We start from the raw sequence: 17625 nt of genomic DNA, 5'->3' as shown, positions 1-17625 counted from the left end.
AGCATATGCCAATATATCGCTGCTATAGGGGCTGATATATCGCCTATGATTGATACGAAAAAAACATTGAGTTTGTACGAACGAAACCATAGAGGCTCGGGAATATGGGAGAGGCGATATATCGGCTCCACACACATATTTTGAAATTCCGTGGAATCCGAGCTAGAACAAGCCCTCAACAACTTGGACTTGCTCTTGAACGGTTTTGACCGAGTTTGGACATCTGTTGAGTAGAAATTCAAATTTTATTCAATTATTTATTAATTTTAAAAGGAGTTCATTTCACTCCTTAAACTCTATCAATATGACCTTTCACTCGACCATTTGCTTCATCATTCAAGCATATTTTAGAGCCTCCAAGCTGCTAAGTTCATTCTAAAGAGAATCACCAAGGTTTTGGGGTTAAAAGCTTTCAAATCAAAGCTTTTATAAACACTTGGGAAGTAAGATAGAGTCATATTTGGGTATTGAGGTGTAGATCGAATTTCTAATCTATCCAATGCATTCTTTATCCTTAGGTTTAGTTCATTATAATTCCTCTTATTCTTTTCATTTCCTTCCAAATTCTAACTTGTATTGATAGATTTTGGCTGGGTGTTTGATTTTCTTGAAACTTAAGGTTTTTCGGTAACATCTTATCTTGATGTTTTAGATCTTTTTTTCATCTTATTCTATGTAGAAAACTTATGATTTTTACTATTTTGTTTTAGGAGTTTTCAATCTTGCTCTTGTCTCCAATATCCCAGTTTTCAGTAAGGAAAATAGGTTAGATTTTATGTGTTATGATTATAATTATATCCTATGTGAAATATAGTTGCTTAGATAGCGAATAAGCAAATCCCAAGATTTTTATCATTATCGTAGACTATAGTTATGATTTAACCTACCTTGAATAGTAGCAAGAGGACCTAGATGGTTTATCATATACTATATTATGTTTAAACCTACTTAGAATAGTAGCAAGAGGACCTAGATGTTTCTATCACATACTTCGGTAATGAGTTAATGGCCATTAATATTGTAGTCCTACGTTTTATGATTTACATTTTTACGTCTTACGTTTTATGATTTATATATTTAGACATATGATTTATGATATGTGTTAGTAGATTTTCCTTACTTTGCATTAGGCTCATTCCTTTTACGTTAGATGGTGCAGGAAATTAAGCTTGAAGGCAGGATGGATTCATGGCTGCTTTGGCATGTATATTGGGCGAGGACAGAATGAATGGACTGATTAGAAAGATCGAGGATGACGTTTTGTTTCAAGTCCTTGTAATTATGTATTTACGTTTTTTCGCATTTAGTATTTGAACAATTAATTAAAGGTTTTGTTGTCCTTGTGATTTTATGTAATAACAATGGGATCCCATATTTTGGATTTTCTAAGAATTTTCTATTATTTTATGTATATATTCTGAAATAGTAGTTATGGTTAGTTGTTTTAATGGTGCGAGGTCTTTCAGTTAGTCGGGTCAATACAGAAAGATCAACATTACTACATGAAAGCATAATAGAATATAAAAGGTCATTGACCAAATAATTGACTAAGAACCAAATAACTTAAACCAATCATGAATCCAGATAAATTCGGGCCATAAGCAAAATAATTACAAAACAGATACAGAGCATAATTCTAACCCTAGAAGCTAACTTGGGAGTTTTCAAATAGATTGGGGCATACGCACGTCTGAAAATTACGAATAGAAAATCAATAGTGGAGACCCTAGTCTCAAAAGTATTATCTAACCATAAATCCCCAACACGGGTAACCATTACCGAGGGTATTAATACTATCACGGGTGTAAGTGAAGTCATACTGGCTCATTGAGACTACTAGGTTTATTGTTCTACTTGTCTCTTGGCAAAATGTCTCAGAATCTAATTGGACCAATGATTTAAAGGGTGGATACTGTCTGCACAATGATTGAATAAGCAGATACTAGCAAAACTATATAACAACAGGTGGATACCGTTCACCTACTCATGAGATAGGCAGAAACCTTCTGCACAATAATTTTATAAGTAGATACCATCCAAACATAAATATCATGTTGAGTATAAGCCCTGCCAAGTCATTGTATCAAAATGAGTCTTCCACAACTAGTGTAAAAGTCATATTTCTTGCAAAAAATATAATAGTTAAATTGATGTTGTAGCCATAAAAGTCAAATATTGACTTGCTTGGATTCCTTAGCAGTGTGCGGGAAATTCCTATCCACAGATTGTCCCGTCTGCTTATCCAATACTATCGTTAACATACAGATCTAGATCACATGTATTCGTAATACTAGTGGACCGTACTTGCAGTAATTAATCTAAAGATTCCATAACTTTATTTTACTGCGTACTATTCAATTTTATTTATCTCAAACACAATCTCCTTACCAATACGTGGTTGAGATCACATATATGAACTTCATAATTTTTATGATATTTATATAATATTATCATAGAATAATATAATCCATAAAATATATGCATAAAAAATTCAATTTATTTACTTATTTCTTAAAACAATGTCTACTACATATGCTTTCAGGGCACAATTCCCAACAATCTCCCACTTTCCCTACAACAAATGAGGCATCTCTCTCATTCCCATGTTTCTTACATGCTCCTTAAAAGATTTCATAGATAAAGTCTTTGTAAAAGGATCTGCAAGATTATGCTCTGAAGCTATCTTCATAACTGCAACATCTCCTCGGTGAACTATCTCTCTGATAAAGTGATACTTCCTCTCGATGTGCTTTCCCCTCTTTTGACTCCATGGTTCCTTTGAGTTAGCTACTGCCCTACTGTTGTCACAATATAGGAATAGTGGTTTATCCACATCTGACACTACTTCGAGATTGGAATAGAACTTCTTGAGCCACACATCCTCTTTCGCTACTTCACAAGCTGCTATATACTCGTCTTCCATGGTGGAGTCTGCAATGCTGGTTTGTTTAATAATTCGCCAGGCTACCAATCCTCCTCCAAGAGTAAACACTGATCCAGAAGTCGATTTCCAACTATCTCTGTCTGAGTAAAAATTAGAATCGGTGTAAATAGTGGGGTTCAGGTCTCCACCTGAATATACAAGCATATAATCTCTAGTATTTCTAAGAAACTTTAGAATATTATTCACTACAATCCAATGATTCAGACCAGGATTGGATTGATAACGACTGACTATCCCTACTTCATAAAAAATGTCAGGTCTTATACATAGCATAGCATACATAAGTCTGCCTACTGCTGAGGCATAGGGATATTGTCTCATATCTTCCTCTGCCTGAGGTGTTTCGTGACACTGCTCCTTGGAAAGGACTACTCCAGAATGGGTTGGCATATCACCCTTTTTGGAGTTTTGCATATTTAAGCATTCTAGCACCTTATAAATATATGTTGCTTGAGACAGTGCCAAAGTCTTGTTCTCTCTATCGCTAGGAATTTGAATGCCCAGAACATACTTGGCTTCTCCCAAATCATTCATTTGGAATTGTTCAGCTAACCAACTCTTTACCTTTGATAACGATGTTACATTATTGCCAATCAGTAATATATCACCAACGTAAAGAATGAGGAATACTACTACACCATCTTTTATTTGTTTATAGACACAAGGTTTTTCAATGTTTTGTTCAAAACCAAACGTTTTAATTGTGTCATCAAATCTAAGATTCCAAGATCTAGAAGCTTGCAAACTTTTTGCTCTTGACCTTTTTCTTCGAACCCTTCTGGTTGAGACATGTAAATTTTTTTGTCAAGGTAGCCATTCAGAAAAGCTGTTTTTACATCCATTTGCCAAATCTCATAATCCATGCACGCAACAATGGATAGGAGTATATGAATGGATTTTAGCATGGCTACAAGAGAAAAAGTTTCTTCATACTCAACCCCTTCTTTCTGTGTGTAGCCTTTAGCTACAAGCCTTGCTTTGAAAGTCTCTACTTTCCCATCCACTCCTCTTTTCTTCTTGAATATCCACTTCCAACCAATAGGCTTGATATTCTCAGGTCGATATTCAAGAACCCAGACAGAATTGGAATACATCAATTCCATTTCATGGTTCATGGCGTCTTGCCATTTGTCCTTGTCATAATCATTCATTGCATCTTTAAATGTCAATTGATCGTCTTTGTTTGTGTCAGACACAAGCATTTGAACTTCGTGTTCATAGCATATGGGTTGCTTACTAACCCTCCCACTACAACGAGGCTCTCCACTTTTATGACTCGAACTAGCAGTTTCCTCTTGCATTTTTTCATTGGTTGTTGCTGGTGACTTTGCAACTTTATTCGAGATCATCTCCTCCAATACAACTTTACTACGAGGTTTGTGGTTATTAACACAGTCATGTTCAAGAAAAGTTGTATTTGTCAATACAAATATTTTATTTTCTTTGGGACTATAGAAAATTCCACCTCTAGTCTCTTTGGAACAGCTCACAAACATGCACACTTCAGAGATTGATTCCTTTAAGCATGTGTGCAGGACACCAAATGCGAAAATGGTGTAAACTAGGTTTACAACCATTCCATAATTCCATGTGTGTCTTCTGGATAGACTTAGATGGAGCAACATTCAATATGTATAGAGCACATTGAATTGCATAGCCCCAGAATGACAATGGTAATGATGAGAGCTCATCATTGATCTAACCATATCTAGTAACGTTATGTTTCGTATTTCTAAAACACCATTTTGTTGTGGCGTTGCAGGTGCTGTGAGTTGCGATTGAATACCATGCTCATGCAGATGGTCATCGCATTCAAAATCCAAGTACTCTGCTCCTCGATCAGATCGAAGAACTTTAAGTGATTTACCTAATTGCTTTTCAGCCTTTGTTCAAAATTCTTTGAATAATCTTCAACGAAAGTGACAAAGTATTCATAACCCCCTCTTGCTTGTACATTAAGTGGATTGCAAACATCCATATGTATCAGCTAAAATGGTTCTGTAGCTCTTAAACCTTTAGCAGAGAAAGGTCTCTTTGTCATCTTTCCTCTAAACAGTACTCACAAATAGGGAGAGATCCAATAGATAGTTCTCTTAAAGGACCATTCTTTACAAGCCTATTAGTTCTATCTAGACCAGTATGGCCCAATCTCAAGTGCCACAGATATGTTTCACTATTGGAATCAGTCTTTTGTCATTTAATAGATCTAGGATTAATTAGAATTAAGTAAATAATATGTCATCCATTATAAGTATGTAAATTTGTTTATCCCAAAGCATTTGCATAACAAGTAAACAGATAATTTCTTTAAATAATAACTACTTTATTAATAAAAGAAATGAATGTCATGCAAAAATAGAAATAAATTTCCGAACATTAATAATCAAAATTACTAATAATAAACTAAATTTCTAGACTGTAGTTTTCTTTGTTCAAAGAAATCTAGAATTCCTAAAACAAAATAAACAAATTCAAATTGTTCAACGAACAATAAAATTTCTAAATAAAACTACTCTCCAACTCCTCCAGCTTTACTCGCTATCAAAATCCTCATCAGGTTCTGAGACTTATAAACAACCGCTTGTTTGGTCAAGGATACACTAGTCTGCTCAAAAGCCTAATGTACCTTGTGAGTGTAACCCATTATTTTACATCAATGACTTAACTCAAGAGTGTGCCTTGGGGTCAGTCAAACTTGAAATACATCATGAAATCCTATTCTTTAAAGAAGTTTTCCTTGAGAATAACACAATCGGAAGCCTTCCTTAGGGGGACACATGCAATAGTGTCGTGAGGCCCTCTCCATGTTACCTCGGTGTTAACTAATAATGGATACCATGGGACTTATTATCATAAATCCCTCTCCTAATCACTATTTTAAAATATGTGTTTTCTCAAAACATCCCATGCTTTTTAATTAGGTTGTAAAAATAAAGTGATCTACTTTTACCAAATGATATTCTAATAATTACTAATCCAATTAAGCAAAATTAAAATTATAGAACTATGCCCAAATTAATTCAATTTTAATTTGTTATAATTACTAGGAATATCATTTATTATTTAATAAAACAGTTTTATTAAATACAATAAATTAAACTACTTTTAAAATCAATTTATGCTCTTGAACTAGTTAAAACTATATTTATTATTATATGGTCCATCACATAAAACATATAATCACAAAGAACAATCCTAAGGCATGTGTTCTACTCATATGAGATTTAGGCTAATTTTATATACTGTGTGTGTAATATGTATGGCATGTCAAAAAAATGCATGATAAAGTATTAAACAATTTAATCACATTCAAACATTTAAATAAATAAATTCTAATTAAATAAATAAATAAAAGCAAGTTGGGTGTCTTGGGTATTTCTAGAAAAACTACAACACTTGCAATATTATACACAAAAATATAAGAAACTAAATAACACCAAAATAGATCTCTATCTTCAGCTTTAGACCTTCACAAGTAGTCTTGATCCATTAAGCCATTTATCCATTTAATTTTGAATTAAAATATTTTTTAATTATCTTAAACAAATTTTAAGAATAATTAACTTGGGCTTTAATGCCCAACATGTTATTAGGTCCACTTTTGAATTTGGGCTCAAACAATTAATTCAAAACCAAACAATTTTAATTATGGGCTTAAAATAAATTAGGCCCATAATTTAAATAGATAACAAAGATGAAAGCCCCAGGGTTTAGAAACACTAGGTTCAACGGCTATGTGGCTCGATGGAACAGGAGGCATGGCGGAAGGCCACGACAGGGGTTGGCAGCAGCTCAACGTGGTCCTGGTGCTGCTGGAGTGGGCGTCAGGGCTTGGGATGCTACACAGGGTGCACGGGCCAACTGCTGGGGCCATGGTTGGAAGGCGCGTAGGTTGCGGCAGGGAGCCAGCAGGGCGCGCGTGGATGCAGGTGCAAGGGCGTGTGCGGATGCAAGCTTAGGGGCGCGCGGTTGGGGAGCCATACACCACGGGATCGTATGACAGCGTGCGATAGCCTTGGGCTCGGGCTTCGGGGCTCGGGCCTTAAAGAATTTTTTCCAATAAATTAATGCATAAAATTAAATTACAAAAATTTCTATGCCTCAAAATGGCTTACATTTTTCATCTAAATATTTAAGAACAATTCCTAAACCCAAAAAACCATATAATTAATGACCCTTATGAATAAACTTTAAACATACATACATCTATCCATTCACACATATTACGATAACATAGGAATGCATATTATTCCCACATAGTAATTAATGTATTCAGAGATTAATGACCGCTCTGGTACCAATTGTTAGGAACAAGTTTCCTAATACGCAGTGGAATTGTGTAATGGGTTGGCCTAGTGTACAATAAATTTTTTGTAACATATTTAAACTACTTTTAAATATGCAGATCCATTAATATACATACATTAAGCATAAACAAAAAAAGAATAAAGAACATACCTCTCAATGCCTATCAAGTGTCCTTGCTATCTTTTCGTACAATAAACGATCTTCCTATCCAAGCCGCTCCCAGATACTCACACCAAGATCTTCCACAGCGTTCTCTACACCACAAGAAGTTTGGGCACTTAGAGTATAAAGGATGGTATATTTCTGATTCAACTTGATGTACTAAACACATGAGATCAAGAGAATAGGGCTGAGATTGGTTCTGTTACTCATCCTTCAGCTGACGGTAATTACTTCTAGTATGTCTGATATTGTTATGAAAACGATAAAACTATAGCTGGTCTTACTTAGACAAGTAATTCCCCATTAACTAGGGCTTCTTCCATGTGATACGAGATGCATTGGCTAGATAGATGTTTTCCCATGTATTTTTTAATTCAAAATACATGGTGAAAACTTAAAGAAACTTCTCCCCATCCGTGTTTTTTTTTACCAACCTGATCGCCCTTTCCATTTCCTTTTCTTTTATTATTTCCAATCTGACCATTACCCATTGTTGGGGGTGCAGTTACAGGTCCTTGTGTTACAGCTCCTACGGGCTGAATGACAGTGTTATTTGATGCTAACAACGTTAATTTTGCTTCCTCCAAATTTAACCATAAGTGAGCTCGAGATAAAAATTTATCTAGACACCTTAATGAAAAGACTGGAAGAGGCCAACAGGGCATTTTATAAGAACATCCCGAGGTGTTGTGGCAAAAAATTATATCCTTCAGTTGCAAACATCATCTATGGTATGACCGATGTCGTTATGGAAATGATAGAATATAATGTCCTTATATTCCTTGATTAGGGAACCGAGAGGGCACAAGTCGAATTATATTATATATGATTATTATGCAATTTTAAGAGTGTTAAATATGCTTATATTCCCGTTACTATTAAGAAGAGCATTTTTGCAATTTTAACCCACTATGGTTATATTTGTAATTATATGATATTATACGATTGAGACCACATTATTATGTGGATATATTTGAGATATTTGGTAGAAGTTGGTCCTTTTGAGGAAGACAGCAATTTAGTCACTACGAGGATTTATACCCGGCTCCGGGTGAGCCAAGGAGGATTTTGATAATTCAGTTTTTTGATAAGTCATATTTTGTGAAAAATAGTGATATTTAAGGTTTGACAAAATTATATCGGAATTGTGAGTAAATTGGGATTAGACAGTCAAATTGACAAATTTTCCCGTAGTGTGCTTTGAGAGGGAAGTTTTGATTTAGGGGCATTTTGGTCTTTTGGAACATTAGGCTGATATACTCAACTAAATATATCAACTCAGAAAGAAGGAAAAAACATGACAACACACACAACCTCTCTCTCTCTCTCTCTCTCACTCTCGTTTCCTCTTCTTCTCTCTATCTCTTGATTTTGATGAACTTTGATTCTAAGGATTGAAGGCACATTTGTTTTTGGAATTAAAAACACTTGAGGAGTGGGTGAATTGCTATTAGTTCATTTCTTGACAGTTATTCCTTGTTAGTGTTGTGGCCAGGGTAAACCATTAGGATCGGGAGGAAAGTGTCATACTCGAGGATGTCATACGTTATTCAGTAAGGACCGGAGGTAAGAAAACTTCACCTAGACTGTGGTTAGGGCTAGAACCTCTGTTATCGACCATGGCTATAATCATTCTTAGAGTATTTTATTAAACAAGTTTGATTGGGTTGTGCATACATTTGTTGAGCGAGGTATGCTCACCTGTTATATTTTATTGAAAAGCTCAGCTTATAAGTCGAGGGCAGCAATAGCATGCTAAAAACAAGCTAGTGTGGCTAGGACAAATGAAAGCTAATTGAAAAGGTCCACTTCTAATTCGAGTGTAGCAATATCATGCTAAGCGCAGGCCAATGTGGCTATGCCAACCAAAATCTGATTGAAAAGCTCGGCTTCTAAGTCGAGGGACACAATAGCTTGCTAAACGGAGGTCGATGTGGCTACGCGAACCGATAATCATGAAATACACTTTTACGACCCCATGGATGCTTGAAATATAAAGTGCGAGGTACGCTTGGCTAGCTCTAAGGCTAGTTAAATAGAAAATAGGGCAAGGGGACCCCACTATGGCTCAATGGCCTCTCATTTAGATTCATTTTGGTATGCATATTAGCCTTGGACAAATATATGATATAACTAATATTCGACCAACGTGTTGAACATAGGTTGGGACGACCATCGCAATGAGCGTGGGTCTGATTTGCAAAGCATGTTGAACGGAGGTCGTGAAGGTGAGTTTAGTTTGGAGGGTGCAACCCCTACTCACACGGCAAGAACTGCAACCTTAGTGCCTAAGTACGCATCTCAATTGGTTGGGCTGCTCGGGAAAGAATATTTCCTGGGCCGTGTAATTGAAGTAACGTACAGTTAACGGTGTGGTCTCCACTTTCTTGGCATGAACCGCGAGTGGAATGCCTGTGTAGTCATCTAGCTCGGTTGGGTTGTTCAACAAGAATATTTTCCTTGGAAGTGTAATTGATTATATGATTAAAACGAATATCTTTGTAAAATGTGGAACATATTTACAAATTTAAGTGGTTGGAATAAATATATTGGATAATTGTGAAGCATGTGTTTATTGCTTTTGAATATCTGGATATTGTTATGCCATGTGATATTTTCTTGCTGAGCCTCAACTCACGGGTGCTCTATTTTGCAAGTAATGGCAATGAATAGCTGGACCAGCTCTGAGTTGGAGAGCTTCAGGGGCATAGTGTACATATGCGGCCATCTCGACTGCCACAGTTGAGATTACTTGCTGAAACTAGGGTTAAACCCTGGTTTTTTCCATCTATGCCGACTTTTGTGTTTATTTTGTTTATGTGTCAGTTTATCAACTCTTTCGTTTATAAATTTTTGTTGTTCACAAAATTTTTTGATACTTAATCTTTATGTTAGTTTTAATTACATGTTCTATGTACAAATCACTCGTTTAGCTAGTTAAGCACTGTTTAAAATAAAAAATGTAACGGTTTGGGATTAGTGGGACGTTGAAACATGTTATCAAAACCGTCTAGGTTTAAGGGTTCCTAAAGAATGGACGGGCATGTACACTCGCCCTAAAGATAAGCTCAACTCAGGGTTTGGAAATCATTGAAATGGTTATGTGTTTAATTGCTTAATTGACATATATATGCCTTATATGCATGCTAGAATTGAGTGCATGATATCTATATTGTTAAGAGTAGGGCTTTTCATAGATTCATGAGTAATTTTGGCATGTTTTCTAACATTATAGTTGTATGTAGATGCTTTGTTGTTTGGTTTTCTTCGGGGGATGGCTTCTGGATGTGGTTATTATGCCTGATAGGTGAAATCATTGATTGCAGACGAACTCGGAAGTTATGTATCCAAGGCAGTCAGTGGGACCAAGCGGCATTCATACTGAGGTTGCAAATGATAATGAGGGCCAGAACCCTTAGCCTGCCACTTAGAATTGGAAGTAGGTGTATGTAGGTATGCAAGTAAGATTGCAGAGGGAAGAGGATGAGATCAGGTCGTTGAGACAATATGTTCTACGAGGGAAAGTGACTTCATTAGTACGGTAGAGTCATTTGGGTTTAAAACGTGTAATTAAAACTAACTACAGGTTTAGGTACTAAAAATTTCGGTCAAAAGTCAACCAATTTATTTAAAAGCAATTAACTTCCATACGTGGGATCTCTTTATAGTTAAATATGGTTACAAAGCCTCCAAAAGTGAATACAAAAGCTGACCTAGGCGAAAAATTCAGGGTACAACCCTAGTTCCAACTGATAACCTTGGTCATGGCAGACAAGTAGGCCGAATATATACACTCTGACCCCGAAGCTCTCCAAGTCATTGTTGGTCCATCTTTTCCTTTCCTTTACCTGCACCAAATAACACCCGTTGGCCAAGGCTCAGCAAGAAATCATAAACATGCTTATAAACAGGACATTATCAATTCATAGACTCATAACTAGCATGTCAGTAGTAAAAACCCTACTCATGGATGCAATCATTTCATATAGGTGACCCTAGAGTCACACTAGGGTTTTAGTGCCCATCTCTCAAATATCCAACCCTTTAGGCTGGCCAAGCGGGTCTGAGACTTCACATTTTAGACGTCCCTTGGGGCACTTAAGCATGTAACTCGCTTTCAAGTTGGCATAACCCTATCGTCTAGCATTCAACATGATATTACTGCCCTTGACTTCTAGGCTGAGCCTTTAAACTGTCGACTCATAAGCCGAGTCCTTTAACCTTTAACTAATAAGTTGAGTCTTTCAATCTCTGACTGATGAATCGTGCCTTTAACCTTCAACTGATTAGTCAAGTCTTACACTTCAACTGATAAGTTGAGTCTTAATATTTGACTGATAAGTCCACTCTCAACCTTCGACTAATAAGTTGAGTCTTAATCTTCGACTGATAAGTCGAGTCTTATGCTTCGACTGATAAGTCGAGTCTTATTCTTCGATTGTACCATTGATTATTAAGCCAAGCACTTCATCAGATAGAACAGATAGACCTTCAACATATAAATTGAGTTTTCCCATTCAGATATACAACTCAACATTTATTGCATAACATAGGTAAACACAATACATTCAATATGTTTAATAAAATATTCCCAGCATAACATTAATTCTGTACTATTATTGGGCCGAGCCTTAAACGCAGACCAGGTGAAGTTTTTTACCATAGGTTCTAGTGTAGTGTATATTAAGAACGACCCCTGAGTAGGATTCTGGTTTCGAGCCCCTAGCGATAACCTAGTCACAACCAAGTATAGAATCCCGTCAAAAACTAGTAAATAAAGGCATCTGGACCAAGTCCTAGCCTCCAGGACACTGAATCCTAGTAAACCAGGTAGTAGACACGATCCCTGAGTATTGAGTTCCTGCACTCAAAATTTCCCCAAGGCCCAAAATCCCATAAGAATCGCAGCCCCCCACCATTTGAGCCATGGCCCGCTCATGTCAAAGTCCCTGCCTACACCTCCGTTGCGGCGCACCCTAGTTGGCACAGCAGCTCTAAAAGCCCTGAAGGCTACCTGCGTCTCCTTCATTTAAGAGAGTAGTGGCGCCCCAACAATAGGGTCATAGCTCCACCTGCAAACTTTGTTTCTCCTCTGTTTTTCTCAATCTAAATCCTTCCATTAACCTTTCCCAGCATAGCCCAATCGCAAAAACAAACTTCCCAAATGATTCAAGAGTCCAATATCATCAAAGCCCATGAAAAAGCTTGGCAAAAGACCTCCTAAAATCTAAAAATTCAAAACTAAGTTTCTAAACTCTAAAACTTAACTAAAACCAGAGAAAATTCAGGGAATTAAAGCCAGAAATCGTTACTTTGGCTGCCCTAAGCGATGCTAAGTGTCTTCCCGAGCAAACATGAGTGTAAACTTGTGTCGATTCTGTAAGCCCTGGTTACCCCAGAACAGTTACTGTGAACGGTGAACCAGAAATTTTGACCCGCTACCGGAGTCCTTTGGTTAAAAACGTGCTCTAAGTGTTATTTATAGGTTAAGGTGAAAAACAATAAAAAGGAAAGGGTATCTTTTAATAAGGATATAACTGCTCATGAGCTTATCAAAACTTTTACAAGTTATTTACAACTCAAAATTGTCATTACTGTTTCAAATTTACAAACCCGCCGACCTAAGCGGAAAAATAGGATAAACCCCCTAGTCCCTCTAAGAACTCCTTGGCCATGGTGGTCAAGCGGCCGCATATGTACATATCACAACCTAAGCTCCCCACTCAAGGCTGGGTGAGCTTTTCTTTCCCTTTACCTGCACCACATAGCACCCAAGAGTCGTGGCGCAGCAAGAGAACACAATATAGCATGATATAATATCAACAATGATCATAATAATCGTTCAGGACTATCAATCCAAAACAGATAGGTGACAGTCGCAAAAGTCACTAAATTGGGAATAGCTCCCTTCAGCCTTGTGACGATAGGGTCACCATGGCTTAACAGGTAAGTGAACCTTTAATTAGCTTAAACAAGATAGGTTCATTGTGACTAGTCACAAACATAACCTTCCTCATGAACATAGAGTCATAACCCTGGAACATCGTTCCCTAGCCATGTGACAAGCGGTCACCTGGGCCTTAAGCCCTGGCTCTGAGCAACTAGTCATAGACTAGCCAAGCGCTTATAAGTTCATCGACCTTAGAGTCGGTCCAGATTTAATGCCCTATAGCCATCCAACGCTAATATCGATTAGATCTAATCTTCATTCGGCCCTGCGCTCAGGACGCTTATGCCGTTTCTGACTCTTAGGTAAGTATCCCTGACTAGTCAGTGCCATATATAGATAAACAATATTCGCGAGCATTTAATATGCAATCCATGTCCACATTTATGAATCAACATGCCTCAATAACATTCACGCATGTCATATATACACAGGGTGCAGTTTTCTTACCTCAGATTTGAGCTAGAATGAATAAAAGAACGACCTCAAAGAACGATCAACTTTTAGTCCTTTACCGGTGACCTAGCCATAACCAAACGCAGGAAATCATCAACAAAATGATCAACATAGGTTCCCAAACCAAAATCTAGCCTCCTCGACATCAGGCCAAACTAATCCAAGTAGTAGGAACAATCCTGAGGCCTAAAACTATGTACCCGGGGTCAAAACACACAAACGGGCTCAACCCTACTCAAGAGCCGCGGCCCTGGCACCTTGGGCCGCAGCCCCGAGCCACCACTGAAGCAAAGGCCATGGTGCCCTACATCAAGGGTCGTGGCGCCCAGCAAGAGAAAATTCCCCCTCCGGCTTCTTCGAGCTAGGGCAGCGGCTCTCCAAGAACAGGGTCGTAGCGCCTAACCCAGAACATGCCCAAACTCGTCCTCCAACATCCCAAAGCCTCCAAAATCATGCCTAAACATTACCAAATCATCAAATCAAAGTTCCCAAGCTTCCCAATGGTCCAAAACCATCAAAACCCAAGGTTCAATCAAACCAAAATCTCAACGGTTCACAAAGTCCAATTCAAAGCTTAGAAACTCTAAAATCTCAAAACTTTAAACTTAGATTACCTTTGATTAGGTTGTTTCTCGTAAAATCCTTCGATCAAGAAGCTTCTAATCTTTCCTAGGATCGCTATGCCTCGATCCTTGCTTGATTCCGACTCCTAGAACTCAAGATATCTTCAAAAATGCTTCGAATAATAAAAATGAACTACGGGAAGAGAACGAGAGGTTTTCTAACGTACGTTCTATCTGACAAGCTACTTCAAGCTTAAGTAACCTCAAATAAAACCTAATGCTCGGGGTCCCAAAAACCTCCCCGGGGACATTATAGTCAAAAGTTCCAGAATTTCATCCTAATCTCAATAACTCCTAATTTATCATCAAATAAACATTCTTATTACCCAATCATTTACCCCGCTATGACAAAACCGCTAATCCAATATATAAGACCGTCTCATGCCAATTAGCTTGAATATATCTCCATAATAATGGGATCTCATTCACAAATCACAATATGCACCCAAATATACAAATATACCCTTAACGGGCCAAATTACCAAAATATCATAATGTTCAAATGTGGACCCACATCCATGCATATAGCATCGTATTATAATATAATTCATATAACCATGCATATTATCATTTAATGGCATAATTAAACAGTTATGGCCCTCCCGACCTACTAATCCTGCCATTAAACCATATCAGAGGATTCGAGGCATTACAACTATCCCCTCCTTACAGAAATTTCATCCTCGAAATTTACCTGAACAGCTCGGGATACTTACTTTACATATCTTACTCCAACTCCCAGGTCACTTCCTCGACCATGCTGTTCCTCCACAATACGTTAACCAATGGTATCATCTTATTCCTGAGGACCTTATCTTTTCTGTCAAGTATCTGAACTGGCTGCTCCTCAAAGGAGAGATCTGGCTTAAGCTCCAGATCTTCATAACTCATAATATGGTTCACATCAGATACATACCTCCGAAGAGCTGATACATGGAAGAAATTATGCACGGTAGACAATGCCGGAGGCAAAGCCAATCTGTAAGCCACCTGACCTGTAACGACCCAAAATCGCTAATAAGGCTTAAGGGCCTTGATTAGTGTGCCAGGAGGGCATTAGTGGAATAATTGTGATTAAATGAGTAATTATATGTTTATTAAAGTTTATGTGATAATTGATGGTATTATGTGGTAATGTGATATGAAATAAATATGTGATATATGTGAGAACCGCATTATTATGTGGTAGGTTCGCAGAGCATGACTCAAGACGATTATAGGGTCAGATAGCGGGATAAGTCACAACGGGGCTTAGGACATGACTTTGATAAGTCGGGGATATTTTTAGATAGTGGGTAGTGATTTGGACTATCGGGTTATGAAAATAAATATATGGAGATATATTTGAGGTTAGGATGTCTAGGCGGGAATATTGGGGGATTTTACCATTTTGGCCTCGGGGACGGTTCCGGCACCCCGAGCCTCAGGATTAACTTAACAGGTAAGTTAGTCATAAGGAAACTTTTAGAAGAAAAACACAAACCTATTAAACACTCTTGTCTCAGCTCTCTCTCACGCTGAAGGGAAAACAAAGGAAAGAAAACACAGAAAGTAGGGGAACAAGCTGGAATTTCTGAGATTGGTGGTGAGGATTAGGAGGTTTAGCTCAGGAGTAAATCAAGAACTAAAACGGGGATTAAGTTAAGCATCTGATCTTCTTTTATGTGGTTGAATTATGAGTTCTAGCTGGGCTTTGGTTAAGTGTTGAAACAAATATGGTTTTGATGTTCTAAGGCAGAATTAAGAAGGAAATTTGGGAACTTAGCTTGGATATGGCTTGGTGAAGTGATTCAACAACAAAGGTAAGCTTCAACTCATGGTTTAGAGGTCTTAAATTGGGTTTGAATGGCTGGTTTGATTAGTTTTAACTCTTGATTTTCAGAAATTGAAAAGAGAAGATTAGTGTGTGCTAGGCTGTGTTTTCTGTGGAATTATGTTGTTTAGATCATGCTAAAGGAGTTGGGATTAATTGGTTAGGAGTTGGGGAACTTTGGGATGGTTTTAGGTGAGGTTTCAGACTTAGAAATGGTGTAAATTCTGGGTTCGAAGGGGAGGGCCGCGGCTCTGTTCTAGAGCGCTGCGGCCCTAGCATGAAAAAGAGCCAAGAAGGCTCGGCCAAGGGAGAGCGCCGCGGCACCTAAGGCAAGGGTCGCGGCGCGTGTGTGGTTCAGTGTGGGTGTTGGCTCTATTTTGGTGAAGGGTCGCGGCTAGGCTTCAGGGGCCGCAGCCCTTGGTTGCACACATGAGTTTTTGAGGGTTTTAGGCATGGGAAGGTTGTTTAGTGTGCTCGGGTTTTGTTTCACCACCGTGCTTGGTGGAATTTGGAATCCCGGGAGTTAGTTTTGTAATTGGAAACCTATATTGGAGTATTAATGGAACCCTATACTTTTGTTGTGACTAGGTGAGAAGGACTTAGGCTCGGGAATGGATCGTGCTTGAGAGGCGTTGCTCGTGATACAATAACTGCGCAGACTAAAGGTAAGAAAACTGCATCTGGTTGAATATATGTGACGGGACTAAGGGCTCCCTATTGTAAATGCTTGAAAAGATGGTATTATGCCATGCAAGCTATTTGGTGAACCAACGGCCTAAGGGTGCCAATGGTTACACTAGCACATAGGGTGCGACTCGGCCACTGGTAGTCGAGGACAGCTTATTATGCACTGAGCTCGGTTTAAGTGGGCCGGAGTCAGTGGGTTAAACAGAGGGTGCGGCCTAAGTCGTCGGCCCTGAATATTATGTGATATGAGTATTATATGTGGTAGAATATATCTTGAATTGAATTGTATATGTTGAATACTTGTTGAGGATTATCTGATGGGAATACATGCATATTGAACTATTTGTCTGTTATTATTGTTTGGTTTGTTTATGATGTTTTCTTGCTGGGCCTTGGCTCACGGGTGCTACGTGGTGCAGGTAAAGGCAAGGGCAAATTAGATCAGCCCTGATTGGAGAGCTCAGCGAGCAGAATGTACATAGCCAGGTGCTCGGCCGACACGGTTGAGATCTAAGCAAGGACATGGAACCTAAGGACTGTCTGTTTTGCCTTAGAATGGCTAGTGGATTTTCATGTATTTTTGGGAGTCTGTAAACTTGTTCTAACTTTGTTTTCATATGGGATCCCATGCTTACTACAGTTTAAATATATGAAATGAGTCTTTTGAGACCAAAACCTTTTTAAC

The sequence above is a fragment of the Humulus lupulus genome, chromosome X, assembly GCF_963169125.1.
Source record: "Humulus lupulus chromosome X, drHumLupu1.1, whole genome shotgun sequence".
NCBI classification, from domain to species: Eukaryota; Viridiplantae; Streptophyta; class Magnoliopsida; order Rosales; family Cannabaceae; genus Humulus; species Humulus lupulus.
This window is presented reverse-complemented; position numbering follows the sequence as displayed.